The sequence below is a fragment of the Salminus brasiliensis genome, chromosome 8 (genome assembly GCF_030463535.1).
Source record: "Salminus brasiliensis chromosome 8, fSalBra1.hap2, whole genome shotgun sequence".
Classification (NCBI taxonomy): domain Eukaryota; kingdom Metazoa; phylum Chordata; class Actinopteri; order Characiformes; family Bryconidae; genus Salminus; species Salminus brasiliensis.
In genome coordinates this window covers 26,883,080-26,897,712 of record NC_132885.1, presented here as the reverse complement: position 1 = coordinate 26,897,712, position 14,633 = coordinate 26,883,080, and positions in this window count along the sequence as shown.

Genomic DNA, 14,633 nt, shown 5'->3' with positions numbered 1-14,633 from the left:
TTCTGAGAGCTCCAGAAGCTTCAACAGATTGATTTGGAGGTGTGGTGGTCTATTGTTTTGAGGGCACCAACAGCTTCAGCAGATTGATTTAATGTTTCCTTTTCGTAGTAAGACCGTTTTGATCAGTGCCACATCCTTTCAGATCCACAGTGTTGAGTTGAGTTTTGTCACAGTGGAAGGATGGACTGATACACCTGTGGGAGTTTTCACCTCTTTCTTTACCAAAAAAGCTTTTAGGGGTGTTTATCTCAAAGGGGACAGTGTTGGTGGTCTACCAGGTCTTGGATAGTCCCATTTTCTGATGCTTTTGTGAACACATATCTAAAGAATCTAAAGAAATTTTTATTGACTTCTGTCCAGGAAGGTATATATAGACAATGTGGATTTATAAGGTGTTAACATGCGATTAGTGGTAACTCCGAGTGCACAAGGATCGGTGGTTCGAATTCTGGATCACGTTGACTGCCATCAGCGTCCGGAGTCCAAGAGAGCACAATTGGCTTTGCTCTTTCTGGGTGGGCAGATGGCTCTCTTTCTCTCCCCATATCGGTGTGATGCTGGCTGGCACAGGTGTCTGCTAGCCGATGTATAAGCGGGGTAGCTGGAGCTTGTAAAAAGTTTGAAAAGTGGCGGTGGCTGGTTACACATGTGTTGGAGGAGGCATGTGTCAGTCCTCAGCCTCCCAGTGTCCGGAGCTAGGAAAAAAAAACCATTAAACTATTGACTACATCACCTTTTACCACATTTCCCACTCCCTCCAAACTTAACCCTGATTCTAATGCTAACCGTTCTAACCATTCCACCAACAGGGACGTTCACCAGGTAGTTTGCTGACAAGTGGAGCATCTGTAGGTGATCCACAGGGAGCTATGCAAACAAAATAGGACCAAACTCTTTTTGAAAGAACGCTTGAAGAAGACAACTTTGAGAAATTCCTCTGAGGGTGCCCCCACACCCATATAAAGCTTGTCCTACTTAATGTCCCCTGTCCAATCTGAATATTTGGTGTCCTGCAAGGGCGCCGCTGCAGAACTAGCGAGATGCTGGAGTAGCGCAACGCGATGTGGATAAACTGGAACGCAGGAGCCTTACGGTACTTGGCCTTGATGTGTCAGGTGGATGGGACCGTCACCTAAAGTACAAGTTATTGGGCTAGTTCTGTTTTTAGGCACGCTCACACAAGCCATGGACTAATACGTGACTTGTCATATCCCTCATTTTCCAAGGACGCAGAGAGTGGAGAGCTGCTCTCATTGCCTCTGACACACATAGCCGGACAGCACCTGAGTTCTGGAGTAAGATGGTGATGTAGCTGATGGTGAGTAGATTTTTTACGGTTTACTGCTGCTTTACTGTAGCTTTTATAAAGGTATATATAATCTCTGTACTTTACATCTGTACAGATGCTCTACAGGAAACTAAACCTGGGTGGATTACTGATGTATTTAAAGGGAATGCTTTTTTAAATCTGTCAGATATTCAGAGAGCACAGTTTGCACTGAGATAAGGACTGAGAAGGTCCTTACTGCATTACTGGTATGCTTTATAGGATGCCGTTTCACAGAAATCCTCATTGCAAAGATACTGTTATTTTTGACAAGTTCCTGAGGGATCTGGAAGCGAAGATGCAGAGCTCTGCCCAGAATGTTCTCAAGCATGCTAGCAGAGTTCATTTCACATTTTTCCACAGCAGAGAATTACACAGAGCTGAGCTAAGGGAATTATTACTGCTACATTAGGACCCACTGACCACTTCTAAATGAATAGGAATGCTACTTTAAGGTATATGGGAAATTATCTTCTGTAACTAAGCTCTCCTTTATAGGAGTTAATCCCACCGTGAGTATGCTGACCTATGGAGACAGTTACCTAGATACTGGTGTTGTGCCAACTCTAATAAACAGAAACGTGCAAACAAAGGTTAAACTGGATCAGTCATGATTACTCGTTGGTGCGAAGCTGCACTCACTGATGGTACATAAGGCTTCTAGATGGAATCAGGGAGGAGTGACTTTGATAATTAGCTTAGAATGACAACAGGCTGTGTAAGCCCTTTTTAACCTCACAGCAGATCTTTTAGTGAGCCAGGTGTATAAGAGCACTGAAATACTGGAGAATATCTCTCTACATTCCATGCCTAAAAAACAAAAGTGGCCTAAATGTGGCAACACCCCTCCCTGCTGGCCAGATTACAACCCTACACCCACCAGAAATTACATTGGGCGAGGACTTGCTGTCACAACAGCACCAGGTCTATTGTTTTACTCTGTATGCATTACAAAGATATCATCCATACTAAAGTTAATTACACAATATGTCCAAAAGTATCCAGACACCCTTTTAAATTATGAAATTTGGCTACACTGTTATAATAATAAATCTAAAAAAACTGGTTTACAATATTTTGCCTGTAATATTTTACCTGACAAAAACATATTAAAATGAAAAGAATACACTGTTTATTGAAATGTGTTCTGTGCTTTTAAGAGAAGCTGATGTAACAGCTTTAAGATGGTCATTTTAACAAAACTAACTATAAAATCACTACTAAGTATTCTTTATCAATAAAAGTAAAAAAAACTTTCTGTAATTTTACACTAAATTAATTCATGCTGATTTATTTCTGTAAAATATGGTCTAAAACTGCAACAAAATATATGACTTAAAAAGTAAAGTATTGATTTTAAAGCATTGTGAAATAGAAGTGCTCCAATGATGTTGTGGGGCAATGGGGCAGGGGTAGCTCAGCAGTTAGAGTACCAGGCTATTGATAACAGGGTTGTGGGTTTGATACCTGGGCTTGGCAAGCTGCCACTGTTGGGCCCTTGAGCAAGGCCCTTTAACCTCTCTGCTCCCTGGGCGCTGAAGTTGGCTGCCCACCGCTCAGGGGGGGTGTACTCACTGCCCCTAGTTCACTAGTGTGTGTGTGTTCACTACCACAGATAAGATAGTCCTTTATTAGTCCCGCAGTGGGGAAATTCACAGATGGTTTAAATGTGGAGGACACAATTTGCTGTACATAGTACAGTGACAAATACATGCACCTTTACCTTTGTGGGCGCCTTTGGGATTGCTAAATAGTACGAAACTTTTAGTAGTAGTTTGGTTAATCATGATCATTTAGTCCTCTTTTATGATCTAAGAGACGCTCTGGTATGGTTGGCTGCATGTTTTGGTAATTGCTGTCATAATGGCAACAAAGATGAGCGATAGCCTTTTTTTGGGGGGTGCATTTGCATGGGCTCTCTATTTTATAGTTCTTTTCTAAAAGCGCTGTGTTGTTTATACTTTTGCTGTTATGAATATTTGTGACTGAGCAAAGGTCTTTATGGGAAGCATTGACAACCTACTTCAATAAGGATCATCTTTTTTGCTGTTTGTAGTTTTCAAATGAAGAGTTACCCTACAGTTGGAGAAAGCTGAGGCTTTTATTTTGACAGGTTATTAATGTATTTGAATTAAAAATATATATTTTTTGCAACCCTTCTGATATTTAAGTTAAACGTGGGCTTTTTACTCTTTTTGACAGACAAAATAAAAAACTTTCTTGTAGTGGGGTGACAGAAGTAGTCTGTTAAAAGCCCCAATTGTAACCCCTATAAATATTAATAATATAAACATTATATAATTATAATTATAATTATTATTTATTTGTTTTATTATTATTTATTATTATTATTATTTATTTTTTTTACATTAGAATGCACCCACTGCTGATACAGGTGTTTAACTGCACACACACATATAGCTTGTAAAATCTTCATAGAGGAACAGTGCCACTGGAATGAGCCTAAGGTCACCATGCTCAATGCCAAGAGTCACATAGAGGAGTATAAAGCCCCACTGCTTTGAGATGTGAAGCAGTGGAACCACAATCTCTAGCATGATGGAGTATGATCCAAGACCTTAGAATTGAGTTGTATTGGCATTTGGGATCCATAACTAATCATCCAGCATATGTGCTTGGCCTTACTAGTGGCTGAATGCAATGAGATGCTTACAACACTGCTTATGTCTCTTAAACAGTTAACCTGGGAGGTTTTTAAAATAGCAGTTCCTTGCTATGAACTTATTTTTGGTGGATGTTCTAGCCCCGCTTTTCAAATTTTCATATATTTTATAAAGGCCTTCAATATTTAACTGGATTTTCACGAACATGGCTGTCCTTGTGGAAAGGTACAAACCTCTGAAGTCGTGTCATTCTGTAGTCATGCCTATATTAGAAACTGCAGTTCTAAGCTGGCCATAGAAAAGGTATTGTACAATATACAACAAGGTACAAAGGTACAACAAGGGGCAAGATGCTGCTTTATATGTTTTCATAGCCTAATATTTAAATAGAGCCTGGAGTCAGACTGCAAAAGGAATATGATACAGTTTTCCCTAAAAGGACTAAAAGTACTAAATGTACTAAAGACAAACCCTTGGAACCACCCTATTTTACATGTATAAAATTTAAAGAATCCAGCAAAACAGTTACAGGCAGAGTGGAGGTGTTCACAAATGAAAAACATAAAATAAAGTTGAAAAATATGGTCATGATGGGGGCTCAGAGTGGTCGAATCCCAGATCATGCTTCTTGCCATCAGCAGCCAGAGTCAGAGAGAGCACAATTGGCCCTGCTTCTGCTCCGCATTCCTCTGGTGTTACTGTCACAAGTAATGCCCCTAACACTAGAAGAGTGAAGATTATCACGTCTTCTCTCGACACATGTGCAAGTCAGCCACAGCCTCTTTTCGAACTGCTGCTAATGCAGCATCGCTTGGTAGCCAGTGCACCTGGAAGAAAGCTCGGCTCCCCAACTGGGATATAACATCACACTAGGAGTGGTGTAAGAAGGACCCACCCATCAAAAGGGGTAAAATGAGAAATAAATTACATACATTTATACACATAAATAAATAATAAAAAAAATTATATGAGTCATGACACTGACTACCTAATGACAAGACTGCAGCTTGACAGTGCTGGAAACTGTTTAGTCTCCTGGAGCTGGAATGTGGTTGGTTCTAGCTACCACTCCAAAAGCATGTATGCTGCTCGACCAGTAATGTACTGTATTGAGAAGTATTAGTAAACAACAAACTACACTAGATGGACAAAAGTATTGGGACACCTGCTCATTCATTGTTCCTTACCTGATCAAGAGTATTAAAAAGAGTTTATCCAGCTTTTGTTGGAGTAACTGTCTCTACTGTCCAGGGAAGGCCTTTACTACATTTTGGATCATTGCTGTGAGGATTTGACCATGATCATGATGAGGTCAGGATTTTGAATGATCACCACATCACTGCAACCCTGCACACCCAAACTCATCCCAAATGTATTTTGGTTTATTTGATGGAGCACCATCATTCTAGATAACAAAGTTTCACTGCTCCACAGCTCTTGCTATTGGCAATAGGGATATGCATTTGCACATCTGTGTCTGCAATGGATCCATCTTAAAGTAGCTGAATACATCCATTAAAAGGGGTGTCCAAAAACATGATGCTCAGGAATGAACTTTGTCTTGTTAAGCATGCTGCTCTTTTAATAGCCTCATTACCAACAGTAAGTGTCTCTGTAGGGTATATGCTTATTTTTAATGCACTGAAAAAGGTCCTTAACCTATGCGATCATGTTTACCAGCTCTAAACATTTTTTCATTTACTCCTCTCAAATGGCATCTAACACAGAGCTCGCGGTGAGTACATGCTCGCAATGTGCCACTTTCTGATTGAAGGCCAGCGAGGTTAAGATGTGTACAATGGATGGTTTGAGAACATTAGCATAATTGGTAAAGAGCACTTAAAGCTGTTGCGCTTAACTGAAACAGAAAGAGGGTTCGTAACAGGCCCCTTTTGACTCAAGCTCTCTTTCTTACTAATTCAAATGAATTCAAATGATGTTCATGGTTCAAATGAATAGAAAAAGTGTAAAAGCTGCGAGAGTTAGATATCTGTAATAATGACTGAAGCTTTCGTGTTTTTTGCTTGGTCATGAGGCATAAAGCTTCCTGCTGAGGAACTGAACAATGCTGCAATTAAGACATTATTCCACACGCTGGCCTCGTATATAGAACAGAAAGAGGTTCTGGAGTGTTTGTATGACTGGCATTAATAGACTACAGTGAAATTAAAGCATATGCTGGCTGGTTGGCACTTATGGAACTTCTCTGACATAGGCTGATGTAGTATCAACGTCCCTACAACTCGTATTTAGTATGTTTTATATTAGTCATTTCTGTAATATTCTAAATATAATATTATAATATTCTTATATGAAAGTATATATAATATTATACAATATTCTTACATGAAAGTACAGACATTCCGGAGTGAAAGTCCAAAAGTATTTGCTTTTAAATGTGCTTATTATTAAATGCACATGCACGTTATTCTAGGCATTCTAGTTATTGACATATTCCATTGATCTGTGTGGTTGCTGTGCTCGTTATAAAAAAATATATGACATTTTGGATAATCAGCATAAATGAGTAGAGCATCTGCTAAGATTGGATATCAGTCCCTATACTAACAAAATAGCAGGATCAGGTACTGGATGATTAGGCCAAACTACAGGACAGATTCTTTCACTGAACCAGATTCCCACACCGCCGTTATTCTATGCTTCATAATTTAGGATCAGAGTAACCTACAGACATGATACACAAGACTTACCCTTACTTAGTAAGACCTATTTACTCATCCAGCTCGGAAAAAACACACTTCATCTTCAGCAGCCTGCTCTGTTTACTCAATAGCAGTGCAGGGAGGAGGGACGAGCAGGAATCTCACAGACACACACACATATACACACAGGTATACAACACAGTTTTGAGCCCCAGAAGAATCCAGGATTCACAGATTACATGATTATCACTAAATATCAGTAAATTCTATTTTTAAATCCCCCGTCATCATTTTTAAATGCCACAGTTTTGTTGTTTTTCAGTCTTTACCTTATTGGTCTCACAGACTTGAAATTTCAGTAAAAAAGTCCTGGGCCTAGACAACACTTCCAGAAGAATTATTTGATATGGTGACAAATAAATCAGAATCAGAATCAGATTTATTGGTCAAGTATGTTCACACACACAAGGAATTTGTTTCCGGCTGTTAGTGTCTCTCTATACAGACTCATAGAGAGTCTATAAATATTGTGTAAGCACAGCAGTGTACACATGTGTGAAATGAACAATGATACAGTAATGCAGTAACTGTAGGATAAGAGTGATAATAGCTGATTTGTAATATCTATGGCCTATAGCTGATGATGATGATCAGATGTTGATGTGGGTGATGGCCTGAGGGTAAAAACTGTTCTTGTGCCTGACAATCTTAGTGGACATAATTCTGTAGCGTCTGCCAGACGGGAGCAGCTAAAAGAAATTGTGACAGCAATTCAGTTCATTTTAATCTGTTATCATTTATTATGATAAGCTATTTTTGCAAAGTTAGTAAAGTAAGTCTCTCCCACATGGTGAGGTATATGGTTTGCATATCAACATCGTATGGGAAAAAGTCGGATCTGTGCATCCCTAAATGTTACAGCTATTATTGTACGAATAATGTAGAAAACTCTGGTCACTGTATGTGAAAAGTTTGCTGTGTTCTCCCTATGTCCACGTGGGTTTCCTCCCACCACCCAATAACACACATGGTGGGTGAATTGGCTATGCCCACTGTGACCCTGACCAGAAAAAAGAGAATAAGAAGGTGGATGGATAGAAGCTATCTGTCTCCAACTAATCCAACAGGCTTCCCTTAAGTGCCCCCCATCCCCCTGAAGTACTAGCAGCCACTAGAGATGATATTCTAGTATGTAACCTGGAATATCTTGCTCCAGAGACTTCTGTGGCACCACTGTAGGAGGAACGCAGGCTTTTTTTGTGGGTTTAATTCTTGCTGGACTTGTTGGACTAACCCATCAAACATCTTTGTATAATTTGTAAAATTTATCTCAGTCATACAAAACAGTCATACATCACAGGGAGCAGAATGGGTGGTGAGCATGAATAAGGATGTAAATAAGATGACGTTGGTGGGCATGACATTCTGCAGTATTGCATCCCACAGTCTCATTAGCTTGATAGAATTCACAATTCACATCTAAATTGCGGCCAGAGCGAATGTTAAATTTGTCTTTTGAGGACACAGAAAAGACATCCATCTTAGTTGACATCCTAGTGGATGTTGTTTGAAGTTTGAAATGGTTAAAAAAAAGGCAGCTGTTATGGACGCCAATATAACCGGCATCCATATGTTGGGGAGAAATGTACAGCAGGGTCTTTTTTATGGCCTGACTTTGGGCAGATTGGCCAAAAACTGAAGGTCAGGGCTGACTGGGATTTCATTCTCCCAGATCCATCCACTGGGGTGCTGTTTAGGGAACCAGCAGCTCTTAGTCTATGGTATTGCTTCTGAAAAATCCTATTTGTACCATTTATTTGATGAGTATACCAAGCCTTACATGTCACATAAAGGCTCAGAAAATGCAAAAAATAAATAGAGGGAATTGGTTGGCTTGTTGCCTCTCGCATTCAGCTAGTTGTTTTAATTGTGGGCTGAAAGCAGACTGTAAAGTGCACTTCTAAGACTTCACACTGGCACCGTTTAGATCCGTTCTCAACATCAGCAGAACCTGCTAAGTGCCATTTTCCCCCTAGATGAGATGCACGGCTGGTGGCTTCTTTTCATCAGGGCAGTCTTATGTCTTTGGAGGGCTGAGGGAATGAAAGGAGAGGCTGAGAAGTCTCAATGGTGGCAGTGTTCCGGTAAATTACATCAGGGGAGAGTCTCTGAAGAGCGCAGGAAGAAGCAGGCATCATTAGCACCGAGCGTGTTTGGTAAGCCCCAGTCCCTGAATATGAAGCACATGTGTTCAAAATCCCTCCTGTGCAGTTTTTGACCTGTTGGTGTCTAATTATCCGGCAGTGGTGTCTGGTCTATTCTTGGCCTTTGGTGAACTTCCAATACCAAATAAACATCGGCTACACAGGCATGACACAATGAAATATGAATTACCATGAGAACAACCTTTTCTGACCTATGTGGCACTAAGCTGTAGGACTCTGGTTTGGGCTATAATCTGCTATGCTTACTTGTTTAAGTACACTTCACTGGGCTGGGAAAGTGCATTAGCTGTAGAAAATGCTGAGTGATTGCACAGCTGAAGTAATTCAATTGCAGGTGATTGCTATGAGCTTACTTTTCTGATCCCAGTGATTGTGATGCTGTTGCTTATTGGTTGTTAAGGCATTGCAAGGTGGTTGCTACCCTGTTCCAAGAGCTTGCTAAGCTGTTGCTAAGGTTGCCACGGTATCACCTGTATTTGCTAGGCAGTTAATAGGCAGTTGCAATGCTGTTCCTAGCATAGTATTCCATCCTATGAAGTTGCCACGTGGTCGCTATGCTGTTGTCAAGTGGTTGCTATATAATATTACAGATGGTTGCTATGCTTTTTTTCTGCTGTACATTTGCTATTTCCAGGTGGGTGCCATGGTATTCAGAGTGGTTGCTATGTTGTTGCAAAGCATTAGCTATGGCGTTCCGACTCCCAGGCTAGGTGGTTGGTAGGTGGTTGGTAGGGTGCTGCTGAGTAGTTGCAATGCAATTTCATGCTTACCAGGGTGTTGTTATGTTTTTGCTATGCTATTCAAGGTGGTTGCTATGGTACCCAGGTGGATGCTTGCTCCTCTTTTATTCAAGTCAAACACAAGAGGCGTGCACCACATTTTGCCCACAAAATTCAGCCATTGGGAATTTATTCCTATTGGGAATATAAGAATATAAGAAATGGTATTAAAATAAGTATAATACGTATTATAATAAGTATAAATGTATTTTTAACGGAAAGAAAATGTATGACTTAAAATATACAACTGTCCGTTAAGTTGTGACAATGTAACAGTAGAAAATGTAGCAGTATTTATTTTTTTGCCAATACATTTTTTGATTTTTTTTAAGAGATTTTATTTACACTATTATATTTACATTTTCATAGAACTTTTATATTATTAAAGGTTATTTTTTAAGGATTTTTTAAAATCTCACAAAAAAGCCCTTTAAATGGGTATATGACCTTTCATTTCTATTTGAAGGTTCTTTTAGAAGCCCATTAAATCTGTGACACTGCAAAAACACCTTTATGGGATCTAGTAAAGGTGATAAAACAGGTTCTTTAGAATGATCCCATTGGAGAAACACTTTTGAACTGTAAATAATTGTTCTAAAAATCATTGTAAATGAAATGAGAGTGTGAAGAACCTTTGGACAATCCCTACTAAGCATCACTGAATTAGTAAATAACCTTTATTTGACTTTATAAAAACTTTACACTCACAAATCTTTTAGTTTTTCTAAAGTGGGTCATCCATGGCACCACTCAAGATATTGTGAATTGTAGTGATGCCACAGAAGAATGGAATTTGAAAGATAAAGAACCTTTTAATTATGGTTCTTTAGAAAAAAAATGAGATGTGACTGAAGAACCTTTACATAATGTAAAAATCCGATTTAAGAATGTATAGAGATCCATTCTAATTTAAAACACTGCTATCATTTAAAAAATTGTAAATATTACATACATTTCTACCAGCCGGGAATTCATTCATTACTCATTCCTACTGGTTGTTCTGCCCAATCACTGCCAGAAACAAATACCCACAGTTCCCACTTGTTTTGTTTGAAAGCGCTGGTCTCTACCGAGGGGAGGAGGCAGGCTCTTTCCTCTCCCCATGAGACCGCAAGATGTTTTCCTCTCTCTGTGATGGAAAATGACCAAGGCAACGGCCCTCAAGGGGGAAAGCACCGACGTGATCACGTCTTCAACAGGCTCTCTATGTCCTGAAGAGGAAGACGTCTGAATTTTGCTCCTGACAGTCTAATTGACTATTCCGTGTCCTCGGTCTTAGCTTGACGTCTTGGATTTGTTGATGCCTGTTGCCAGGATTCCCCTCACTGCAACGGCCTTGCTCCTGTCATACTCGAAAGGTTACTAATTCATGTTTGTCTTTGTACACAAGGTAACAGACAGCCCTGTGTACATAAGCTGTGTATCAAGACTAATCTACTTTCAATGAGTATTTTATAAGGTACTTTAATTAACAATTGTAGAATTTGACATTTAATGAAAGTATGACTAAAACCCTAAAGCCCAACCTGGTTCTGGAGAGCTACACCCTACAGGGGATCTAACACAGTACTAGGACCAGGACTGGGCACCTTTCTATTAAAACATACACTGCCTGGCCAAAAAAAAGGTCACCACCTGGATTTAACTAATTACTTAAAAGCAAATAGGTAAGAGCCTCCCATTGGATAATTACTGCATGGGTTATTATGTTTCAGCTGGCAACAAGTTATTTAACCCTAACTGATGCAGTGTCTAGCTTCTCATTTGTTAAACAACCATGTCAAAAGACACATCCTCTGGTAGTTTCAGAAGGGCCAAATTATTGGCATCAAGAAGTGTGAACAATGCGAAAGGAACTTAAGGGATTGGGGCTAAACAGCTGTGTGGCCTTAAGAAAAACACTAGTCAATGAGGCTAACCGGCAAAAACACCTTTAATTAGCTTGAGAGCATAAAGATTGGACTCTGGAGCAATAGAAGAAGGTCATGTGGTCTGATGAGTCCAGATTTACCCTGTTCCAGAGTGATGGGCCATCAGGGAAAGAAGAGAGGCGGCTGAAGTGATGCACCCATCATGCCTAGTGCCTACCGTACCAGCCTGTGGGGGCCGTGCTTTGATCTGGGGTTGCTGCAGTTGGTCAGGTCCAGGTTCAGCTACGTTATGTGCCCAAAGAATGAGGTCAGCTGACTACCTGAATATACTGAACGAGCAGGTTAATCCATCAGTGGATTATTTCTTCTCTGATGGCACAAGCATATTCCAAGATGACAATGCTAGGATTCGTCAGGCCCAAATTGTGAAAGAGTGGTTCAGGGAGCATGAGTCCAGACACAGCACAGAGTCCAGACCTGAACCCCAGTGAGAATCTTTGGGATGTGCTGGTGAAGACCTTTCGCTGTGGTCCAAATCTCCCATTATCAATACAAGATCTTGGGGAAAGGTTAAAGGTTAGTGCCTGGACAGAAATAAATGTAATGACATTGCAGAAGCTTGTGGAAACGATGCCACAGCGAACTAAATATTAGAGTGTGTGGCCAGGCAGTGTACATCCTCATCCTGTACATTTTCATATTTCATACTTTCTTTCTTTCTGTTTTTTTGACTAATGAAAAACGTGTTAAGATGTTACATAACCATCTACGCTGGTGGGCAGTAATAGTTTCCGAGAGTGAGAGACGGGGACTTTTAATTAAGGGATTTGGGACTTCTTATTCAACTCAGCAGACCACATGGATCAGTCCATGAGATCATTAAATGATTACTTAAAACTGAGAAATTATTTTCAGCCTCCCATTCATTCTTTGCTCATGCATATGTACAACCTCAAACTAGGGCAATGGATTTATAGAGAATCAGGACAATTCATAACTATTTTAAAGCTTAAAGGCTTCTTTACCTGGTTAAATGGTTCTTCAAATAAAGATAAACCTCTGAGACCCTGATTTTATTGGAACTTGATTGGATGATGAAAAGCTGTAATTCCAAAACAACCAGGGAGCCAAACTCTGTAGTCTGTAGTCAACCATGTAGAGGTACTTGCCTCCTGCAGATTTACCTCCTGGTGTTTTGCTCAGTTATAGGTGGAGGTGGCGAGAAGGAGGAAAACATGCTATTTTATAGTTAATATATATATATATATATTCTCTGCCCACTGTACACAGTGACATAGTGAATTGGCAGAAGCTGTTTGTAGGCAAGTAACAGATGTCCAATCACATGAATTAATGTGGTAAAAATTGTCAGTTTTCATTTCAGGTTGATTTTAAAACTGATATATGTAAATAACCTCTGTTTTGATTGGTTGCTCTGTACTGTGCTTCATAAAAACAACAACCTAAACAGCTGCAGGATGAGTAGGTAAATATATGGTAATGAGTTGGAGTTTATGACATTGTAAAAGCAATGAATGATACATTTAAAAGCATGGGCCTCTTAAAGTATCCTAAAGTAAGTAGCTTTTAGTTCAAGAAATTTGGGACATTTCTGCTGATTTATTCATCTTGAAAAGGAGAAGTTTCAAATGAAAAAAAAACAACAACCGGAAAATAAAGTTACAAGATTCAGGGTTGATGTGTTTCATATTTGTCATCAACTTTATAGCAGGTACTAAATTTATTGTATTTTAAAAATGTATAAAAAGTATAATTAAGAGTGCTAGTAAAACATAACTGATTATATCTGCCCAGTATAATTAGTTTTACTTTAATCTAGGCTACACAGAGTGTATTATTAATATCACAACATTTTGAATCATTGACTTATGAAGAAATCTGATGAAAATCCCTGCATTTTTTAACAGTGCAATATATATTGCAGAAAAACAAAATATGTTCATTTTCCCCCCAGTATCGTACAGTATCGCCCTAATTTGTATTGTAGTTTAGGCAAATTCTTGAGATGTGGGTGTAAAACGTTAGGAGATGACCATTTATGTTTAGGAATAGGGTAGGATTTCATAGCATGTATGTTTGACCATATACATACACTCTCAATAACACTATTCTGCTCAAAAGAAAAGTAAATTAGCTTTAGAAATATACTGCTTGTCATGCACTTTACTAACAGTTATATTTGCTCTTTCAGCTCTGCTCAGAGTGTGTTCACGGAAGACGAGCGGAGCTACAGGTGGCCACAGCTAACAAGGGTAAGTTCAGTAATTCTGCCACCTCTTCAGCTCTTTAGCCCAAGTAACACTCACCACCTTGTAAAAGAATGCAACCCCAAACCCAGACCAGCTTGCAGTGGCTTCTTTTTCATAAGGGTGTTTTAATGACAAAATGAATATGGAAATACTGCTTGTGTACTGTGCAGTTGGCCCGGACCAGTTTTTCTTGGAACACCAACACATGAAAATTCTTGTTTGCAGAAGTTTGCTAAATGAAGAAATCCCAATCAACATTAGCACACCTTAGCTAGAGAGTCCCTGTGAGACGGTGGCTAACTGACTGACAATAAAGCCTGTTCCCACAAACCCAATAAACATTTTCAGTATCAGTATTTGCTTTTACTCTGCCAGATTCTCCGAACTACGTGAATCCCTCAACTGATCATATCTGACGCCTTTGCATGTCGACAACCAAGATAACAGTTAAGCATAAGCATTTCCTATTTTCAATGATGTTCACTTTTGATGCTCACATCTGGTTAGGTGGCCTTCCTCACATCAGCTGTGGTCAGGCAGAGTATCTGCCTGAGTATCTGGTATCACCGTTTTGTGCTTTAAACCATAGAGCTTAGAACGTCATTCAGCGCTTCTAGAAAGGAGGCATCACTGTTACAGGAAGAGGGACGAGTCTTGTAGCTGGTAATGACCTCGATGCTCTGCCATATGCACCATGTGTCAGCAGTGTAGTGGCTATTCATTTTTCTGTGTGTAGGAATGCTTTGCCACTTCGACAGGTATCAAAGGTTGGCCCCTGCTGTTCGTGGTTCTGCCTTAGCACCGGACTTAAAGGCCATGTTCCAGGCTCTCAGCAGTACATGCACCTCTGCAGTCATCCATGGCTTCTTGATAG